Source organism: Vidua chalybeata, chromosome Z (assembly GCF_026979565.1).
Source record: "Vidua chalybeata isolate OUT-0048 chromosome Z, bVidCha1 merged haplotype, whole genome shotgun sequence".
NCBI classification, from domain to species: domain Eukaryota; kingdom Metazoa; phylum Chordata; class Aves; order Passeriformes; family Viduidae; genus Vidua; species Vidua chalybeata.
The window spans coordinates 365884-372140 of NC_071570.1; the positions used below are offsets into that span (position 1 = coordinate 365884).

The 6257-nt window shown below is 46.3% G+C and overlaps 1 long non-coding RNA gene across 1 annotated transcript in view; it reads right to left on the reverse strand.

The window, feature by feature from the left end:
- Window positions 1-1171: 1171 nt before the first annotated feature.
- The window catches only part of LOC128782338 (uncharacterized), a 29213-nt gene continuing 24127 nt past the window's right edge, over window positions 1172-6257 (reverse strand). Inside the window, exon 3 of the long non-coding RNA XR_008428735.1 lies at window positions 1172-1481. This is a non-coding gene — a long non-coding RNA (uncharacterized LOC128782338). The remainder of the gene's footprint in view (window positions 1482-6257) is intronic.

Sequence of the window (6257 nt, forward strand, 5' to 3'; positions counted from 1 at the left end):
AAACAGTAATCAAGCAGAACCTAAATGTGTTGTTTATCCGAGGGTACAGGTTGAACACTGTGGGGAACCCAATTCCCAGCCTCCCTAAACAAGAGTCAGGAACAGTTCTCCAGGGATGTGTTAAATTATTCTAGAGTAAGGCTGATAGTGTGGCATCTGTGTGAGCCTGTGCAGCTACTTTTCTTGCTGAGTGGGAGGAGGATTAGTGGAGGGAGAAAAAAGACATCAGGGAAGGTATTCTGTGTTGTCAAAAGCTCCAGCACGTGTAACTCCGTGGGTGACTGCACATCCTTACGGAGTCCCCACGGACTGTGCTGGGGCTCTGCCTCTTTTCTCATCAGCCAGAGCTGGGTGCATCCTCCTGTGGCCACACACCTATAACAGGAATATATTGTGGATTTGTTTTGGTCCAAATAGCAGCACTTTTGAAGAAGCTGCACAAATTTAATGCAGATGTGCCTACATCAAGATTGCTGACATTTTTATAGACCGACACACACAAAGCATAAATCACATTTACCAGCAATCCAGTGCTTAGGCATTTCCACTCTGCTTACTTTGAGAATTTAATCAAATGAAGCTATCACCATCTAACATCATTAATCAGCCATTTTAAGCAGTAATGGGGGCTTAAAGTAGGATGAGTGAGTGAATTTCTAGTTAGCACATGCTTCTCTGCATATTAATTTTAAGTCTAGAATAGAACCATAAAAATATCCTGAGGTGGAAGGGATCCACAGGGATCAGCAAAGTCCAGCTCCCAAAGTCGCAGGAGAGGGCAACCTCTCCTTGCCCTCGTTCTGTTTCAAATCAATCTTTGCCACAGCTCCACATGAGCTCTGCTCCATGATTCCTTTTCTGGAATATTTTCCTCTTAATTTCAAGGCTTCAAGCCACACCTATAGGGAACAGTATTTCAACTTCCATAAGGCACCTTCCTTAGTGTAAAGACCAAAGGAATTTCCTTTTCCTGTGTATATGGAGACTGCAAAAGAACCATGGGAGCTCTAAGCCAGGAAAAGAAAAAAAGGATAAAAGGATGCTGTGACAAGTTATATATATGTATGTGGCCACTTTATTGCAATGCCTCTAATATATATATATATATATATATATATATATATATATATATATATGTGCATGTATATCTATATATACATCCATGGCTATTGGTACAGGCCCAGTCATAAACACGTTACATAAAATGACATTGTGAGGTGGCTAAAAGCAGCAACTTCCCTCAAAAACAAACAAACTGACTCACTTTCACATGTCTCTGGTAAAGCAGAGGGATGCTGGCTGCTACATGATGGATAAACCCTGTGGATCCTGGCGACAGCTGCCTTCCAGTCCCAGCAGAATTGTGGGGTCCCATGGCAGGACCTGGCTGCTCACAAGTGGCTCCTCACCTGTTCCTGTGTGCAGGGAACCATTGCTGGAAATCTGTGCACAGAGCTGGGTGTCCTCCTTGCAAACTGCTCCTGCAATAGAGTAAAAATAACAATCCACGTAACCTGTCGTTCCTTTTATGTCTCTAACTGCTGCTTCCCTGCCCAGACATGCTGCCCATGTGGTGAGAGAGCAATTGTAGGGCAGAATAATCCATTAGGAGCATCTGGATGCATACCCTGCAGCCACAATTTGTCTTTGGTGTTCTTACTTTCTTCTCCTTAATTGTATTCCTTGCCTGCTGCTGTGTGAGCAGCATTTCAGTGGAATCACTTCACTAGGACATATCACTTGGACGTGCTTCAGAGATGATTTAATCTTTGTACAATGCTTTGAATTTGTAAGTAATATTATTGCTATGTACCTTGCTCTCTCCTGGAGGATTCCCCTACTGCTGAGAATTTTCATGGAATTACAGCTAGAATTGCCTGGCAGACTGGTTTCTCCCATCTTTTTTTGCATGCCAGCCAGTCAGGAGAACAGCAATGTGCACTATCTGGGATAACATCCCAAAGTAAACGCCCGCACAAAGGGCTCTGAGTAATGTTGTAGTAATTCCTGATCACAGAAATGCCTCCAGGGAAACATGAGATGGATTCCCTCTTTAAACCACATAAAATAATAGCAGGGTTTTGTTGCTGCTCTAGTCAAGCCAACACACATTCCCTTCCCTCAGAAAGTATGAAAGCAGCAAATTGCCCCAAATGGGTCTAGTTTTGTGCAGACAACAATGCAAGTCATAAAATCAATAATATCCCAAAACAATTGCCCAGAGCTGAACAATGCAATACACTGGGTGAAAGCTAAGCAAAAATAATGCTCCCTTAAGGAAAGACTCATCATAAATCACAGAAGACAGGATGCAGCAAAGAAGAGTGACAGCCAGAAAAGTCAGAATTTTGATTTGTGGCAACACAGACTCATGGGAAGAAAAAAAAAAAAAAAAAGAAAAATAAGAAGAAAAGAAACTTTTTACTGTAAAAAAAAAAAAACCTAAACAAAACACCTAAAAAGCAAAACTAAACTAAACTAAACAAAACCAAAACCCACCATCACAAAAAAAAATTAAAAAAAAAAAAATCCCAAACAAACAAAAAACCAAGGAAACAAGAAAAAGAGGACTTCCTAAGAGTACTCTGATGGGAACATTTCCATGTTCAAAAGAATCCAGAGACCAATTTGTGAGCAAAAGTCACCTTCCCACTGAAATTCCAAGTGAGAACCTGAGAAGGAATGAAGTGTTTGAGCACTGCAAGGCTTCAGGACTAAATCATTTCAGCTCTTCTGGGGAAAGGAAATTCAGGAAGGAAATACAATGGAAAGAGGCACAGAACTCGGGTCAGTGACTTTTAGTTCCTCAGTGTTATCCCTCATTTCCAAATAGCCCTGCAAGACCACGTGTATATTCTGCTACTCTGAACGTATCACTGTACCGGCAGCATTTGTCATTTCCCAGATCCCAGGAACTCCATTCCCTCCTGCTTCCTAAACTAATCCTGAGTGACAGTATGTAGATGTAACGCTTTTAAAGCATTATTGCAAAGCCAAATTGCTCCTTCAGGAACCGCAGCAAAGCGGGAAGCAGCAGCTCAGTCCATGCTGTTCCGCAGCGCTCACGCCGGGAATTCAGCGGTGTGGTTCCCCATCTGTTGGCAGAGGCAAGGAGTAACACTGGAGCTCCTCAGGAAAACAGATTTGGATCCAGGTGGAGTCAAGGGCCCCATTCTGTGTCAGCCCCCGAATTCACAACTTGGGAAAAGAGCTGTTGTCCACATGGGAAACATCCCTGCCATGCCTGGAGGAGAGGTTTTCCAGAAACATGGACTTGTATAAAATCCGTGGATTTGATGGAGCACAGCCAGAAAGAGGAATGCACAGGAAATATTTTTTTAATAGCTGGAGTAGGAAAAATCTCCATGCCTCCATATCCTTGCCATGAAATTTGCATTAGGATTTCTGTATGTCTGTAAGGACGAGAGGATCCCTTATCCAGGGAATAATGAGGCACTGTTCTCTCTTTGTGGAATTCTCTGCTGGGCTGCGCTAACTCCAGCTGTGGTAATTAACAATTCAGTTGAAACAGAGCCTGATTTAAAGCTGAGCTCTCTCCAGCAAGTGCCAAACGTGAGGCAGGAAAGTACCTGGGCAGAGAAAAGCTCCCTGTACAGGAGAAAACCTGTACACAAACACACGAGTCTCCTGGTAATGTTCCTGTTCTTAGAAGAACTTCAAAGGTTCTGGCACAACATGCACCCACCCCTTTAATTGATTCAATGACCAGTATTCCATCTGAAATCACATTGCTGCGTGAGGAGGCACGAAGGCACAGGCATCCCTCTGCCAAGGGTTATCTCTGGAGCTGTGGCTGCTATTGATTTGTTGGTTCCTTCTCTCTTAGATACCGATGTTAGGAAACTGAAACTTCCAAAAGATCTGGGCTCAGCCTTCTTGACACTGAAACAGGTCTTTAGCCTAGGAAGACCTCTAATCTATCAATTTAGTCTGAAAATTTTTAATTTAAATGGGGGAGGAAAAAAGGAAAAAGAAGAAACCCTCCACATTTTAACATAGAAAGGCACAATTATTTCAGCATGCAGAATTGCCACCATTTACTTTCTGCCTACAAACTATATGAGTTGCAGCATCTGCCCTTTCCTCAAATTAATAATTTTCAAAATTACCACCTAAATTACTTTCGATTCCAAACTAGCTGAAAGGTACAGAGAATTAAACTCTTTTTCCCCCCGTTTGGATTAATTGATAGGGAAAGCAATGGAAAGATGAACAGGGAGAGGATTGATTAGAAAGACAATCTGCATTATCCCCTGGTCTCTTCATATTAGAAAAAGAGTCAAATAAGAATGTGAATAAATAGGTGTGTTCAGAACTGCTTAAATACAGAGTTATTGATATGTATAACCCTTTCTACACAGTTGTGTCCCAAACCCTGACAAAATGAGACAAACAGGAATAGAGGTTGGGAAGGAGAGAAGGAGCAGTGGGACAGGAGTGTATTTTTTACTAGGACATCTTGCTATTTTGGAGTGAAGGGGCACGAGTGAAAGATGAGACTGAGAAATAAAGGAGAGGATGGAGGAGAAAAGTCCTGAAGCAGAACTGGAAATACCTGCTGGAAGTGACCAAGAGCAGGGTCTGAGAGGGGTGGATGCTCCTCCTCACGGCCCCAGTGCAGGGAACAGCTGCTGTTTCCCTCAGACATGGATCTCTACTACGTAAGTGTAAAACTAATATTTGGGCTGGGCCATTAGTCACTGTTAAGGGGCCCTTTTATCTCCAGTAATCTCCTTCCTACAGTGTGTCCCACAAACCAGGCTTTGCATGCAGCAACCTTGTGAATACCGAAGTCGAAGCCAAATGTTCAGCCCTGGACAGGAATTAATGTCCTGCCCAGAGCGGGAATTGTCAAAAGCACAAGTAACCTCTGCTGCTTTGTTCGGCCAAAATGTTCCTGATTTTAATTAACTTTGGTCTTATTCTGGTGTGAGGAATTTGAGACAGGCAGAAAAACAGAAAAGTGCTGAAAGACACAGCTCTGGAACTCAGCATCACATTTTTGGTCTAGGAAAACCAAGTCTGTTTGAACAAGACTTTTCTGGCACAGGGAAATTGAGTATTGTTGCTGTTGAAAAAGAAACCAAGTGATCTCTGCAATACCTGCCAGTCCAAAACAAAGATCACTTTTAGTACAGAGCAGCAGCCCATTATCACTTTAAGAGACAGAATTTTGCAGATTTTTATACTTAATCAGATCAGTAACCGTATCTGCATTCCACTTGCCCTAAATTGCATTATTTGTGAACAAATGTGCATATGGCAGAACAGCACTACTGTCATCCCTAAATATGACTGCTTTATCTGTTAATGAATCTGCTTATTAATGAGCAAAACCATCAGTTAAGAATATCACTCTTGTGCATCCCCCAAGTCGCCAGTCTTTCCTCAAAAGGATTTAGGAACGAGGAGTCCATTCGGAGCTTTTAAAAGGCCAAAAGGTAAAATCCTGTAGCCCTTCCAAAGCTCTCTAGTGCTGTGCAGCCCATTGAAAAAGGAGCGATAAAGCAATCCTGTCATTTAGAACAACACCAGGCGGGAGATCCAGCTATCACCAGAGCTTCACCAGAGCAGGGACCTCCGGAGCGCCCTGGACCCGCACCTCGGCACCTCCCGCGGGTGCCGGAACCCCCGGTCCCGCACGGCAGCATCTCCCGCGGGTGCCAACAGGGCCGGAGGGTCCCGCTGCCCCCGAGCCCCAGCGGGGAGGCGGCGGCGGGGTCGGGCCGGGGCCGGGCACGGGGCGGGCCCTGGCAGCCCCTCCCTGCTCCCCTACTCCCCGCCCGGAGAACCGGGGGAACCCGTCCGGCCGGTCTGGCGGCGGCTCCCAGGGAGCCGGGGCGGGCGCGGGGCCGGCGGGGCTCGGGAGGCGCTGAGCGAGCGAGCGGGAGCCCGCGGGCACAGGTGAGGCCGGGGCCAGGGGCTCCTGCCCAGCGGCGGCTGCGGGGCAGGGGCTGCCGGAGCGGGGTTCGGAGTTCGGGGCTGCGGGGCCGCGGGGCGGTGGCGCGGGGCACGATGTATCCATCACCCCAGGGCCGTCCAGTGCCACCTCCGCAGGTGCCGCGCTCGGTGCGGGCCGGGGGTCGGGGCAGGCTCTGTCCCGCCCCGCCCCGCCGCACAGGTGGGGCCGGAGCTGACCTCGGGCGCACCCGGAACGCCTTCCCTTCTTTTCTCTTTCCTTCCTAGAATATCACCTGCTCGGAGCGGGGACCCCGACGTGTTGTTTTGGAGGGTTT